The sequence below is a fragment of the Pungitius pungitius genome, unplaced genomic scaffold, assembly GCF_949316345.1.
Source record: "Pungitius pungitius unplaced genomic scaffold, fPunPun2.1 scaffold_24, whole genome shotgun sequence".
Lineage (NCBI taxonomy): Eukaryota > Metazoa > Chordata > Actinopteri > Perciformes > Gasterosteidae > Pungitius > Pungitius pungitius.
This window is the reverse complement of record NW_026909886.1, coordinates 597,756-609,830: the sequence shown is the minus strand read 5'-3', so window position 1 is coordinate 609,830 and position 12,075 is coordinate 597,756. Positions and strand designations below refer to the sequence as shown.

Below are 12,075 nucleotides of genomic sequence, written 5' to 3'. Positions count from 1 at the left end.
TTTGTAATTTGTAGGTGTACAATCTGCGGCGCTCGGCGGCTTCCAGAGAGAAGTGAAAAAGCTTACGGCACCTGGGATTCCCAGGCGGTCTTCCATCCAGGTACTAACCAGGCCCTGCTCTGCTTAGCTTCCGAGATCAGACGAGATCGGGCGGAACCAGAGAGGTATGGCCGTAAGCTGCTCTTTATCTTTTTCCTAATCCTTTATAATGCGTCAAAAAATTATGTCACGCCTGCCGTTGGCATCTTTGTGTGGGTTAAATAAGGGTATGCAAAGAAGGCTGTGACATCCTATGCCGAAAATTGGATGGACTAGAGAAGACCCGCCCAGGAGTCCCAGCCAATCGGTGGATGGCCATTGCAGTCCCCGCCACCTCAAATGGCCTGACGATGGTACGGACGTAAGCCACCTTTCATCTTCTTCCTATTGCATCTCTTCTACAATGTGAAATGCTTTTTACAATTGTGTAGGTGTACAATCTGCGGCGCTGGGCGGCTTTCGGAGAGAGAAGTGAAAAAGCTTACGGCACCTGGGATTCCCAGGCGGTCTTCCATCCAGGTACTAACCAGGCCCTGCTCTGCTTAGCTTCCGAGATCAGACGAGATCGGGCGGAACCAGAGAGGTATGGCCGTAAGCTGCTTTTTATCTTTTTCCTAATCCTTTAAAACGTGTCAAAGATAATCAGAAGAGTTTGTTTTTCTAAAATTGAAGCAGTTCTTAGGATTGGCAAGAGAGGTTCCTAAAACCTGAAGGTAACTTTACTTTTCTTCACTGGCAATTCTAACATGTTGGGTTAGCACCTGTATTTGAACGGCTAAATTACAAACAAAAGTATGCCAATTGTTAAATGTTGATCAACACTAATTTAGCAACCATGAAACGGAATCATTTTTGATGATATTGTCTAAGTTCCTTATATATCCAACGTTAAAACAACACTAAACATGCATCTCTTCGACAATGTGATATACTTTTTGTAATTTGTAGGTGTACAATCTGCGGCGCTCGGCGGCTTCCAGAGAGAAGTGAAAAAGCTTACGGCACCTGGGATTCCCAGGCGGTCTTCCATCCAGGTACTAACCAGGCCCTGCTCTGCTTAGCTTCCGAGATCAGACGAGATCGGGCGGAACCAGAGAGGTATGGCCGTAAGCTGCTCTTTATCTTTTTCCTAATCCTTTATAATGCGTCAAAAAATTATGTCACGCCTGCCGTTGGCATCTTTGTGTGGGTTAAATAAGGGTATGCAAAGAAGGCTGTGACATCCTATGCCGAAAATTGGATGGACTAGAGAAGACCCGCCCAGGAGTCCCAGCCAATCGGTGGATGGCCATTGCAGTCCCCGCCACCTCAAATGGCCTGACGATGGTACGGACGTAAGCCACCTTTCATCTTCTTCCTATTGCATCTCTTCTACAATGTGAAATGCTTTTTACAATTGTGTAGGTGTACAATCTGCGGCGCTGGGCGGCTTTCGGAGAGAGAAGTGAAAAAGCTTACGGCACCTGGGATTCCCAGGCGGTCTTCCATCCAGGTACTAACCAGGCCCTGCTCTGCTTAGCTTCCGAGATCAGACGAGATCGGGCGGAACCAGAGAGGTATGGCCGTAAGCTGCTTTTTACCTTTTTCCTAATCCTTTAAAACGTGTCAAAGATAATCAGAAGAGTTTCTTTTTCTAAAATTGAAGCAGTTCTTAGGATTGGCAAGAGAGGTTCCTAAAACCTGAAGGTAACTTTACTTTTCTTCACTGGCAATTCTAACATGTTGGGTTAGCACCTGTATTTCAACGGCTAAATTACAAACAAAAGTATGCCAATTGTTAAATGTTGATCAACACTAATTTAGCAATCATGAAACGGAATCATTTTTGATGATATTGTCTAAGTTCCTTATATATCCAACGTTAAAACAACACTAAACATGCATCTCTTCGACAATGTGATATACTTTTTGTAATTTGTAGGTGTACAATCTGCGGCGCTCGGCGGCTTCCAGAGAGAAGTGAAAAAGCTTACGGCACCTGGGATTCCCAGGCGGTCTTCCATCCAGGTACTAACCAGGCCCTGCTCTGCTTAGCTTCCGAGATCAGACGAGATCGGGCGGAACCAGAGAGGTATGGCCGTAAGCTGCTTTTTATCTTTTTCCTAATCCTTTATAATGCGTCAAAAAATTATGTCACGCCTGCCGTTGGCATCTTTGTGTGGGTTAAATAAGGGTATGCAAAGAAGGCTGTGACATCCTATGCCGAAAATTGGATGGACTAGAGAAGACCCGCCCAGGAGTCCCAGCCAATCGGTGGATGGCCATTGCAGTCCCCGCCACCTCAAATGGCCTGACGATGGTATGGACGTAAGCCACCTTTCATCTTCTTCCTATTGCATCTCTTCTACAATGTGAAATGCTTTTTACAATTGTGTAGGTGTACAATCTGCGGCGCTGGGCGGCTTTCGGAGAGAGAAGTGAAAAAGCTTACGGCACCTGGGATTCCCAGGCGGTCTTCCATCCAGGTACTAACCAGGCCCTGCTCTGCTTAGCTTCCGAGATCAGACGAGATCGGGCGGAACCAGAGAGGTATGGCCGTAAGCTGCTCTTTATCTTTTTCCTAATCCTTTATAATGCGTCAAAAAATTATGTCACGCCTGCCGTTGGCATCTTTGTGTGGGTTAAATAAGGGTATGCAAAGAAGGCTGTGACATCCTAAGCCGAAAATTGGATGGACTAGAGAAGACCCGCCCAGGAGTCCCAGCCAATCGGTGGATGGCCATTGCAGTCCCCGCCACCTCAAATGGCCTGACGATGGTATGGACGTAAGCCACCTTTCATCTTCTTCCTATTGCATCTCTTCTACAATGTGAAATGCTTTTTACAATTGTGTAGGTGTACAATCTGCGGCGCTGGGCGGCTTTCGGAGAGAGAAGTGAAAAAGCTTACGGCACCTGGGATTCCCAGGCGGTCTTCCATCCAGGTACTAACCAGGCCCTGCTCTGCTTAGCTTCCGAGATCAGACGAGATCGGGCGGAACCAGAGAGGTATGGCCGTAAGCTGCTTTTTACCTTTTTCCTAATCCTTTAAAACGTGTCAAAGATAATCAGAAGAGTTTCTTTTTCTAAAATTGAAGCAGTTCTTAGGATTGGCAAGAGAGGTTCCTAAAACCTGAAGGTAACTTTACTTTTCTTCACTGGCAATTCTAACATGTTGGGTTAGCACCTGTATTTCAACGGCTAAATTACAAACAAAAGTATGCCAATTGTTAAATGTTGATCAACACTAATTTAGCAACCATGAAACGGAATCATTTTTGATTATATTGTCTAAGTTCCTTATATATCCAACGTTAAAACAACACTAAACATGCATCTCTTCGACAATGTGATATACTTTTTGTAATTTGTAGGTGTACAATCTGCGGCGCTCGGCGGCTTCCAGAGAGAAGTGAAAAAGCTTACGGCACCTGGGATTCCCAGGCGGTCTTCCATCCAGGTACTAACCAGGCCCTGCTCTGCTTAGCTTCCGAGATCAGACGAGATCGGGCGGAACCAGAGAGGTATGGCCGTAAGCTGCTCTTTATCTTTTTCCTAATCCTTTATAATGCGTCAAAAAATTATGTCACGCCTGCCGTTGGCATCTTTGTGTGGGTTAAATAAGGGTATGCAAAGAAGGCTGTGACATCCTATGCCGAAAATTGGATGGACTAGAGAAGACCCGCCCAGGAGTCCCAGCCAATCGGTGGATGGCCATTGCAGTCCCCGCCACCTCAAATGGCCTGACGATGGTACGGACGTAAGCCACCTTTCATCTTCTTCCTATTGCATCTCTTCTACAATGTGAAATGCTTTTTACAATTGTGTAGGTGTACAATCTGCGGCGCTGGGCGGCTTTCGGAGAGAGAAGTGAAAAAGCTTACGGCACCTGGGATTCCCAGGCGGTCTTCCATCCAGGTACTAACCAGGCCCTGCTCTGCTTAGCTTCCGAGATCAGACGAGATCGGGCGGAACCAGAGAGGTATGGCCGTAAGCTTTTTTTTTATCTTTTTCCTAATCCTTTAAAACGTGTCAAAGATAATCAGAAGAGTTTGTTTTTCTAAAATTGAAGCAGTTCTTAGGATTGGCAAGAGAGGTTCCTAAAACCTGAAGGTAACTTTACTTTTCTTCACTGGCAATTCTAACATGTTGGGTTAGCACCTGTATTTGAACGGCTAAATTACAAACAAAAGTATGCCAATTGTTAAATGTTGATCAACACTAATTTAGCAACCATGAAACGGAATCATTTTTGATGATATTGTCTAAGTTCCTTATATATCCAACGTTAAAACAACACTAAACATGCATCTCTTCGACAATGTGATATACTTTTTGTAATTTGTAGGTGTACAATCTGCGGCGCTCGGCGGCTTCCAGAGAGAAGTGAAAAAGCTTACGGCACCTGGGATTCCCAGGCGGTCTTCCATCCAGGTACTAACCAGGCCCTGCTCTGCTTAGCTTCCGAGATCAGACGAGATCGGGCGGAACCAGAGAGGTATGGCCGTAAGCTGCTCTTTATCTTTTTCCTAATCCTTTATAATGCGTCAAAAAATTATGTCACGCCTGCCGTTGGCATCTTTGTGTGGGTTAAATAAGGGTATGCAAAGAAGGCTGTGACATCCTATGCCGAAAATTGGATGGACTAGAGAAGACCCGCCCAGGAGTCCCAGCCAATCGGTGGATGGCCATTGCAGTCCCCGCCACCTCAAATGGCCTGACGATGGTACGGACGTAAGCCACCTTTCATCTTCTTCCTATTGCATCTCTTCTACAATGTGAAATGCTTTTTACAATTGTGTAGGTGTACAATCTGCGGCGCTGGGCGGCTTTCGGAGAGAGAAGTGAAAAAGCTTACGGCACCTGGGATTCCCAGGCGGTCTTCCATCCAGGTACTAACCAGGCCCTGCTCTGCTTAGCTTCCGAGATCAGACGAGATCGGGCGGAACCAGAGAGGTATGGCCGTAAGCTGCTTTTTATCTTTTTCCTAATCCTTTATAATGCGTCAAAAAATTATGTCACGCCTGCCGTTGGCATCTTTGTGTGGGTTAAATAAGGGTATGCAAAGAAGGCTGTGACATCCTATGCCGAAAATTGGATGGACTAGAGAAGACCCGCCCAGGAGTCCCAGCCAATCGGTGGATGGCCATTGCAGTCCCCGCCACCTCAAATGGCCTGACGATGGTATGGACGTAAGCCACCTTTCATCTTCTTCCTATTGCATCTCTTCTACAATGTGAAATGCTTTTTACAATTGTGTAGGTGTACAATCTGCGGCGCTGGGCGGCTTTCGGAGAGAGAAGTGAAAAAGCTTACGGCACCTGGGATTCCCAGGCGGTCTTCCATCCAGGTACTAACCAGGCCCTGCTCTGCTTAGCTTCCGAGATCAGACGAGATCGGGCGGAACCAGAGAGGTATGGCCGTAAGCTGGTTTTTACCTTTTTCCTAATCCTTTAAAACGTGTCAAAGATAATCAGAAGAGTTTCTTTTTCTAAAATTGAAGCAGTTCTTAGGATTGGCAAGAGAGGTTCCTAAAACCTGAAGGTAACTTTACTTTTCTTCACTGGCAATTCTAACATGTTGGGTTAGCACCTGTATTTCAACGGCTAAATTACAAACAAAAGTATGCCAATTGTTAAATGTTGATCAACACTAATTTAGCAACCATGAAACGGAATCAATTTTGATGATATTGTCTAAGTTCCTTATATATCCAACGTTAAAACAACACTAAACATGCATCTCTTCGACAATGTGATATACTTTTTGTAATTTGTAGGTGTACAATCTGCGGCGCTCGGCGGCTTCCAGAGAGAAGTGAAAAAGCTTACGGCACCTGGGATTCCCAGGCGGTCTTCCATCCAGGTACTAACCAGGCCCTGCTCTGCTTAGCTTCCGAGATCAGACGAGATCGGGCGGAACCAGAGAGGTATGGCCGTAAGCTGCTTTTTATCTTTTTCCTAATCCTTTAAAACGTGTCAAAGATAATCAGAAGAGCTCCTTTTTCTAAAATTGAAGCAGTTCTTAGGATTGGCAAGAGAAGTTCCTAAAACCTGAAGGTAACTTTACTTTTCTTCACTGGCAATTCTAACATGTTGGGTTAGCACCTGTATTTCAACGGCTAAATTACAAACAAAAGTATGCCAATTGTTAAATGTTGATCAACACTAATTTAGCAACCATGAAACGGAATCATTTTTGATGATATTGTCTAAGTTCCTTATATATCCAACGTTAAAACAACACTAAACATGCATCTCTTCGACAATGTGATATACTTTTTGTAATTTGTAGGTGTACAATCCGCGGCGCTCGGCGGCTTCCGGAGAGAAGTGAAAAAGCTTACGGCACCTGGGATTCCCAGGCGGTCTTCCATCCAGGTACTAACCAGGCCCTGCTCTGCTTAGCTTCCGAGATCAGACGAGATCGGGCGGAACCAGAGAGGTATGGCCGTAAGCTGCTCTTTATCTTTTTCCTAATCCTTTATAATGCGTCAAAAAATTATGTCACGCCTGCCGTTGGCATCTTTGTGTGGGTTAAATAAGGGTATGCAAAGAAGGCTGTGACATCCTATGCCGAAAATTGGATGGACTAGAGAAGACCCGCCCAGGAGTCCCAGCCAATCGGTGGATGGCCATTGCAGTCCCCGCCAACTCAAATGGCCTGACGATGGTATGGACGTAAGCCACCTTTCATCTTCTTCCTATTGCATCTCTTCTACAATGTGAAATGCTTTTTACAATTGTGTAGGTGTACAATCTGCGGCGCTGGGCGGCTTTCGGAGAGAGAAGTGAAAAAGCTTACGGCACCTGGGATTCCCAGGCGGTCTTCCATCCAGGTACTAACCAGGCCCTGCTCTGCTTAGCTTCCGAGATCAGACGAGATCGGGCGGAACCAGAGAGGTATGGCCGTAAGCTGCTTTTTACCTTTTTCCTAATCCTTTAAAACGTGTCAAAGATAATCAGAAGAGTTTCTTTTTCTAAAATTGAAGCAGTTCTTAGGATTGGCAAGAGAGGTTCCTAAAACCTGAAGGTAACTTTACTTTTCTTCACTGGCAATTCTAACATGTTGGGTTAGCACCTGTATTTCAACGGCTAAATTACAAACAAAAGTATGCCAATTGTTAAATGTTGATCAACACTAATTTAGCAACCATGAAACGGAATCATTTTTGATTATATTGTCTAAGTTCCTTATATATCCAACGTTAAAACAACACTAAACATGCATCTCTTCGACAATGTGATATACTTTTTGTAATTTGTAGGTGTACAATCTGCGGCGCTCGGCGGCTTCCAGAGAGAAGTGAAAAAGCTTACGGCACCTGGGATTCCCAGGCGGTCTTCCATCCAGGTACTAACCAGGCCCTGCTCTGCTTAGCTTCCGAGATCAGACGAGATCGGGCGGAACCAGAGAGGTATGGCCGTAAGCTGCTTTTTACCTTTTTCCTAATCCTTTAAAACGTGTCAAAGATAATCAGAAGAGTTTCTTTTTCTAAAATTGAAGCAGTTCTTAGGATTGGCAAGAGAGGTTCCTAAAACCTGAAGGTAACTTTACTTTTCTTCACTGGCAATTCTAACATGTTGGGTTAGCACCTGTATTTCAACGGCTAAATTACAAACAAAAGTATGCCAATTGTTAAATGTTGATCAACACTAATTTAGCAACCATGAAACGGAATCATTTTTGATTATATTGTCTAAGTTCCTTATATATCCAACGTTAAAACAACACTAAACATGCATCTCTTCGACAATGTGATATACTTTTTGTAATTTGTAGGTGTACAATCTGCGGCGCTCGGCGGCTTCCAGAGAGAAGTGAAAAAGCTTACGGCACCTGGGATTCCCAGGCGGTCTTCCATCCAGGTACTAACCAGGCCCTGCTCTGCTTAGCTTCCGAGATCAGACGAGATCGGGCGGAACCAGAGAGGTATGGCCGTAAGCTGCTCTTTATCTTTTTCCTAATCCTTTATAATGCGTCAAAAAATTATGTCACGCCTGCCGTTGGCATCTTTGTGTGGGTTAAATAAGGGTATGCAAAGAAGGCTGTGACATCCTATGCCGAAAATTGGATGGACTAGAGAAGACCCGCCCAGGAGTCCCAGCCAATCGGTGGATGGCCATTGCAGTCCCCGCCACCTCAAATGGCCTGACGATGGTATGGACGTAAGCCACCTTTCATCTTCTTCCTATTGCATCTCTTCTACAATGTGAAATGCTTTTTACAATTGTGTAGGTGTACAATCTGCGGCGCTGGGCGGCTTTCGGAGAGAGAAGTGAAAAAGCTTACGGCACCTGGGATTCCCAGGCGGTCTTCCATCCAGGTACTAACCAGGCCCTGCTCTGCTTAGCTTCCGAGATCAGACGAGATCGGGCGGAACCAGAGAGGTATGGCCGTAAGCTGCTCTTTATCTTTTTCCTAATCCTTTATAATGCGTCAAAAAATTATGTCACGCCTGCCGTTGGCATCTTTGTGTGGGTTAAATAAGGGTATGCAAAGAAGGCTGTGACATCCTAAGCCGAAAATTGGATGGACTAGAGAAGACCCGCCCAGGAGTCCCAGCCAATCGGTGGATGGCCATTGCAGTCCCCGCCACCTCAAATGGCCTGACGATGGTATGGACGTAAGCCACCTTTCATCTTCTTCCTATTGCATCTCTTCTACAATGTGAAATGCTTTTTACAATTGTGTAGGTGTACAATCTGCGGCGCTGGGCGGCTTTCGGAGAGAGAAGTGAAAAAGCTTACGGCACCTGGGATTCCCAGGCGGTCTTCCATCCAGGTACTAACCAGGCCCTGCTCTGCTTAGCTTCCGAGATCAGACGAGATCGGGCGGAACCAGAGAGGTATGGCCGTAAGCTGCTTTTTACCTTTTTCCTAATCCTTTAAAACGTGTCAAAGATAATCAGAAGAGTTTCTTTTTCTAAAATTGAAGCAGTTCTTAGGATTGGCAAGAGAGGTTCCTAAAACCTGAAGGTAACTTTACTTTTCTTCACTGGCAATTCTAACATGTTGGGTTAGCACCTGTATTTCAACGGCTAAATTACAAACAAAAGTATGCCAATTGTTAAATGTGGATCAACACTAATTTAGCAACCATGAAACGGAATCATTTTTGATTATATTGTCTAAGTTCCTTATATATCCAACGTTAAAACAACACTAAACATGCATCTCTTCGACAATGTGATATACTTTTTGTAATTTGTAGGTGTACAATCTGCGGCGCTCGGCGGCTTCCAGAGAGAAGTGAAAAAGCTTACGGCACCTGGGATTCCCAGGCGGTCTTCCATCCAGGTACTAACCAGGCCCTGCTCTGCTTAGCTTCCGAGATCAGACGAGATCGGGCGGAACCAGAGAGGTATGGCCGTAAGCTGCTCTTTATCTTTTTCCTAATCCTTTATAATGCGTCAAAAAATTATGTCACGCCTGCCGTTGGCATCTTTGTGTGGGTTAAATAAGGGTATGCAAAGAAGGCTGTGACATCCTATGCCGAAAATTGGATGGACTAGAGAAGACCCGCCCAGGAGTCCCAGCCAATCGGTGGATGGCCATTGCAGTCCCCGCCACCTCAAATGGCCTGACGATGGTACGGACGTAAGCCACCTTTCATCTTCTTCCTATTGCATCTCTTCTACAATGTGAAATGCTTTTTACAATTGTGTAGGTGTACAATCTGCGGCGCTGGGCGGCTTTCGGAGAGAGAAGTGAAAAAGCTTACGGCACCTGGGATTCCCAGGCGGTCTTCCATCCAGGTACTAACCAGGCCCTGCTCTGCTTAGCTTCCGAGATCAGACGAGATCGGGCGGAACCAGAGAGGTATGGCCGTAAGCTGCTTTTTATCTTTTTCCTAATCCTTTAAAACGTGTCAAAGATAATCAGAAGAGTTTGTTTTTCTAAAATTGAAGCAGTTCTTAGGATTGGCAAGAGAGGTTCCTAAAACCTGAAGGTAACTTTACTTTTCTTCACTGGCAATTCTAACATGTTGGGTTAGCACCTGTATTTGAACGGCTAAATTACAAACAAAAGTATGCCAATTGTTAAATGTTGATCAACACTAATTTAGCAACCATGAAACGGAATCATTTTTGATGATATTGTCTAAGTTCCTTATATATCCAACGTTAAAACAACACTAAACATGCATCTCTTCGACAATGTGATATACTTTTTGTAATTTGTAGGTGTACAATCTGCGGCGCTCGGCGGCTTCCAGAGAGAAGTGAAAAAGCTTACGGCACCTGGGATTCCCAGGCGGTCTTCCATCCAGGTACTAACCAGGCCCTGCTCTGCTTAGCTTCCGAGATCAGACGAGATCGGGCGGAACCAGAGAGGTATGGCCGTAAGCTGCTTTTTATCTTTTTCCTAATCCTTTATAATGCGTCAAAAAATTATGTCACGCCTGCCGTTGGCATCTTTGTGTGGGTTAAATAAGGGTATGCAAAGAAGGCTGTGACATCCTATGCCGAAAATTGGATGGACTAGAGAAGACCCGCCCAGGAGTCCCAGCCAATCGGTGGATGGCCATTGCAGTCCCCGCCACCTCAAATGGCCTGACGATGGTATGGACGTAAGCCACCTTTCATCATCTTCCTATTGCATCTCTTCTACAATGTGAAATGCTTTTTACAATTGTGTAGGTGTACAATCTGCGGCGCTGGGCGGCTTTCGGAGAGAGAAGTGAAAAAGCTTACGGCACCTGGGATTCCCAGGCGGTCTTCCATCCAGGTACTAACCAGGCCCTGCTCTGCTTAGCTTCCGAGATCAGACGAGATCGGGCGGAACCAGAGAGGTATGGCCGTAAGCTGCTCTTTATCTTTTTCCTAATCCTTTATAATGCGTCAAAAAATTATGTCACGCCTGCCGTTGGCATCTTTGTGTGGGTTAAATAAGGGTATGCAAAGAAGGCTGTGACATCCTAAGCCGAAAATTGGATGGACTAGAGAAGACCCGCCCAGGAGTCCCAGCCAATCGGTGGATGGCCATTGCAGTCCCCGCCACCTCAAATGGCCTGACGATGGTATGGACGTAAGCCACCTTTCATCTTCTTCCTATTGCATCTCTTCTACAATGTGAAATGCTTTTTACAATTGTGTAGGTGTACAATCTGCGGCGCTGGGCGGCTTTCGGAGAGAGAAGTGAAAAAGCTTACGGCACCTGGGATTCCCAGGCGGTCTTCCATCCAGGTACTAACCAGGCCCTGCTCTGCTTAGCTTCCGAGATCAGACGAGATCGGGCGGAACCAGAGAGGTATGGCCGTAAGCTGCTTTTTACCTTTTTCCTAATCCTTTAAAACGTGTCAAAGATAATCAGAAGAGTTTCTTTTTCTAAAATTGAAGCAGTTCTTAGGATTGGCAAGAGAGGTTCCTAAAACCTGAAGGTAACTTTACTTTTCTTCACTGGCAATTCTAACATGTTGGGTTAGCACCTGTATTTCAACGGCTAAATTACAAACAAAAGTATGCCAATTGTTAAATGTTGATCAACACTAATTTAGCAACCATGAAACGGAATCATTTTTGATTATATTGTCTAAGTTCCTTATATATCCAACGTTAAAACAACACTAAACATGCATCTCTTCGACAATGTGATATACTTTTTGTAATTTGTAGGTGTACAATCTGCGGCGCTCGGCGGCTTCCAGAGAGAAGTGAAAAAGCTTACGGCACCTGGGATTCCCAGGCGGTCTTCCATCCAGGTACTAACCAGGCCCTGCTCTGCTTAGCTTCCGAGATCAGACGAGATCGGGCGGAACCAGAGAGGTATGGCCGTAAGCTGCTCTTTATCTTTTTCCTAATCCTTTATAATGCGTCAAAAAATTATGTCACGCCTGCCGTTGGCATCTTTGTGTGGGTTAAATAAGGGTATGCAAAGAAGGCTGTGACATCCTATGCCGAAAATTGGATGGACTAGAGAAGACCCGCCCAGGAGTCCCAGCCAATCGGTGGATGGCCATTGCAGTCCCCGCCACCTCAAATGGCCTGACGATGGTATGGACGTAAGCCACCTTTCATCTTCTTCCTATTGCATCTCTTCTACAATGTGAAATGCTT

General features: G+C 45.3%; 25 non-coding genes across 25 annotated transcripts; all 25 read right to left on the bottom strand.

Annotated features, from left to right (window-relative positions):
* Positions 1 to 59: 59 nt before the first annotated feature.
* LOC134117463 (5S ribosomal RNA) lies at positions 60 to 178 on the bottom strand. The gene has a single exon (XR_009949019.1). It is a non-coding gene; the product is annotated as a 5S ribosomal RNA (ribosomal RNA).
* Positions 179 to 517: 339 nt separating this feature from the next.
* Positions 518 to 636, bottom strand: LOC134117462 (5S ribosomal RNA). The gene has a single exon (XR_009949018.1). It is a non-coding gene; the product is annotated as a 5S ribosomal RNA (ribosomal RNA).
* A 396-nt stretch (positions 637 to 1,032) lies between these two features.
* On the bottom strand, positions 1,033 to 1,151 carry LOC134117461 (5S ribosomal RNA). The gene has a single exon (XR_009949017.1). It is a non-coding gene; the product is annotated as a 5S ribosomal RNA (ribosomal RNA).
* Positions 1,152 to 1,490: 339 nt separating this feature from the next.
* On the bottom strand, positions 1,491 to 1,609 carry LOC134117460 (5S ribosomal RNA). Its single transcript, XR_009949016.1, has one exon. It is a non-coding gene; the product is annotated as a 5S ribosomal RNA (ribosomal RNA).
* A 396-nt stretch (positions 1,610 to 2,005) lies between these two features.
* Positions 2,006 to 2,124, bottom strand: LOC134117458 (5S ribosomal RNA). The gene has a single exon (XR_009949014.1). It is a non-coding gene; the product is annotated as a 5S ribosomal RNA (ribosomal RNA).
* A 339-nt stretch (positions 2,125 to 2,463) lies between these two features.
* On the bottom strand, positions 2,464 to 2,582 carry LOC134117457 (5S ribosomal RNA). Its single transcript, XR_009949013.1, has one exon. It is a non-coding gene; the product is annotated as a 5S ribosomal RNA (ribosomal RNA).
* Positions 2,583 to 2,921: 339 nt separating this feature from the next.
* LOC134117456 (5S ribosomal RNA) lies at positions 2,922 to 3,040 on the bottom strand. The gene has a single exon (XR_009949012.1). It is a non-coding gene; the product is annotated as a 5S ribosomal RNA (ribosomal RNA).
* Positions 3,041 to 3,436: 396 nt separating this feature from the next.
* Positions 3,437 to 3,555, bottom strand: LOC134117455 (5S ribosomal RNA). The gene has a single exon (XR_009949011.1). It is a non-coding gene; the product is annotated as a 5S ribosomal RNA (ribosomal RNA).
* A 339-nt stretch (positions 3,556 to 3,894) lies between these two features.
* LOC134117454 (5S ribosomal RNA) lies at positions 3,895 to 4,013 on the bottom strand. Its single transcript, XR_009949010.1, has one exon. It is a non-coding gene; the product is annotated as a 5S ribosomal RNA (ribosomal RNA).
* A 397-nt stretch (positions 4,014 to 4,410) lies between these two features.
* On the bottom strand, positions 4,411 to 4,529 carry LOC134117453 (5S ribosomal RNA). Its single transcript, XR_009949009.1, has one exon. It is a non-coding gene; the product is annotated as a 5S ribosomal RNA (ribosomal RNA).
* Positions 4,530 to 4,868: 339 nt separating this feature from the next.
* LOC134117452 (5S ribosomal RNA) lies at positions 4,869 to 4,987 on the bottom strand. The gene has a single exon (XR_009949008.1). It is a non-coding gene; the product is annotated as a 5S ribosomal RNA (ribosomal RNA).
* A 339-nt stretch (positions 4,988 to 5,326) lies between these two features.
* Positions 5,327 to 5,445, bottom strand: LOC134117451 (5S ribosomal RNA). Its single transcript, XR_009949007.1, has one exon. It is a non-coding gene; the product is annotated as a 5S ribosomal RNA (ribosomal RNA).
* Positions 5,446 to 5,841: 396 nt separating this feature from the next.
* Positions 5,842 to 5,960, bottom strand: LOC134117450 (5S ribosomal RNA). The gene has a single exon (XR_009949006.1). It is a non-coding gene; the product is annotated as a 5S ribosomal RNA (ribosomal RNA).
* Positions 5,961 to 6,356: 396 nt separating this feature from the next.
* Positions 6,357 to 6,475, bottom strand: LOC134117449 (5S ribosomal RNA). Its single transcript, XR_009949005.1, has one exon. It is a non-coding gene; the product is annotated as a 5S ribosomal RNA (ribosomal RNA).
* Positions 6,476 to 6,814: 339 nt separating this feature from the next.
* LOC134117447 (5S ribosomal RNA) lies at positions 6,815 to 6,933 on the bottom strand. The gene has a single exon (XR_009949003.1). It is a non-coding gene; the product is annotated as a 5S ribosomal RNA (ribosomal RNA).
* A 396-nt stretch (positions 6,934 to 7,329) lies between these two features.
* On the bottom strand, positions 7,330 to 7,448 carry LOC134117446 (5S ribosomal RNA). The gene has a single exon (XR_009949002.1). It is a non-coding gene; the product is annotated as a 5S ribosomal RNA (ribosomal RNA).
* Positions 7,449 to 7,844: 396 nt separating this feature from the next.
* Positions 7,845 to 7,963, bottom strand: LOC134117445 (5S ribosomal RNA). Its single transcript, XR_009949001.1, has one exon. It is a non-coding gene; the product is annotated as a 5S ribosomal RNA (ribosomal RNA).
* Positions 7,964 to 8,302: 339 nt separating this feature from the next.
* Positions 8,303 to 8,421, bottom strand: LOC134117444 (5S ribosomal RNA). Its single transcript, XR_009949000.1, has one exon. It is a non-coding gene; the product is annotated as a 5S ribosomal RNA (ribosomal RNA).
* A 339-nt stretch (positions 8,422 to 8,760) lies between these two features.
* On the bottom strand, positions 8,761 to 8,879 carry LOC134117443 (5S ribosomal RNA). Its single transcript, XR_009948999.1, has one exon. It is a non-coding gene; the product is annotated as a 5S ribosomal RNA (ribosomal RNA).
* Positions 8,880 to 9,275: 396 nt separating this feature from the next.
* On the bottom strand, positions 9,276 to 9,394 carry LOC134117442 (5S ribosomal RNA). Its single transcript, XR_009948998.1, has one exon. It is a non-coding gene; the product is annotated as a 5S ribosomal RNA (ribosomal RNA).
* Positions 9,395 to 9,733: 339 nt separating this feature from the next.
* On the bottom strand, positions 9,734 to 9,852 carry LOC134117441 (5S ribosomal RNA). Its single transcript, XR_009948997.1, has one exon. It is a non-coding gene; the product is annotated as a 5S ribosomal RNA (ribosomal RNA).
* A 396-nt stretch (positions 9,853 to 10,248) lies between these two features.
* LOC134117440 (5S ribosomal RNA) lies at positions 10,249 to 10,367 on the bottom strand. The gene has a single exon (XR_009948996.1). It is a non-coding gene; the product is annotated as a 5S ribosomal RNA (ribosomal RNA).
* Positions 10,368 to 10,706: 339 nt separating this feature from the next.
* LOC134117439 (5S ribosomal RNA) lies at positions 10,707 to 10,825 on the bottom strand. Its single transcript, XR_009948995.1, has one exon. It is a non-coding gene; the product is annotated as a 5S ribosomal RNA (ribosomal RNA).
* Positions 10,826 to 11,164: 339 nt separating this feature from the next.
* LOC134117438 (5S ribosomal RNA) lies at positions 11,165 to 11,283 on the bottom strand. Its single transcript, XR_009948994.1, has one exon. It is a non-coding gene; the product is annotated as a 5S ribosomal RNA (ribosomal RNA).
* A 396-nt stretch (positions 11,284 to 11,679) lies between these two features.
* Positions 11,680 to 11,798, bottom strand: LOC134117436 (5S ribosomal RNA). Its single transcript, XR_009948992.1, has one exon. It is a non-coding gene; the product is annotated as a 5S ribosomal RNA (ribosomal RNA).
* Between the last annotated feature and the right edge of the window lie 277 nt (positions 11,799 to 12,075).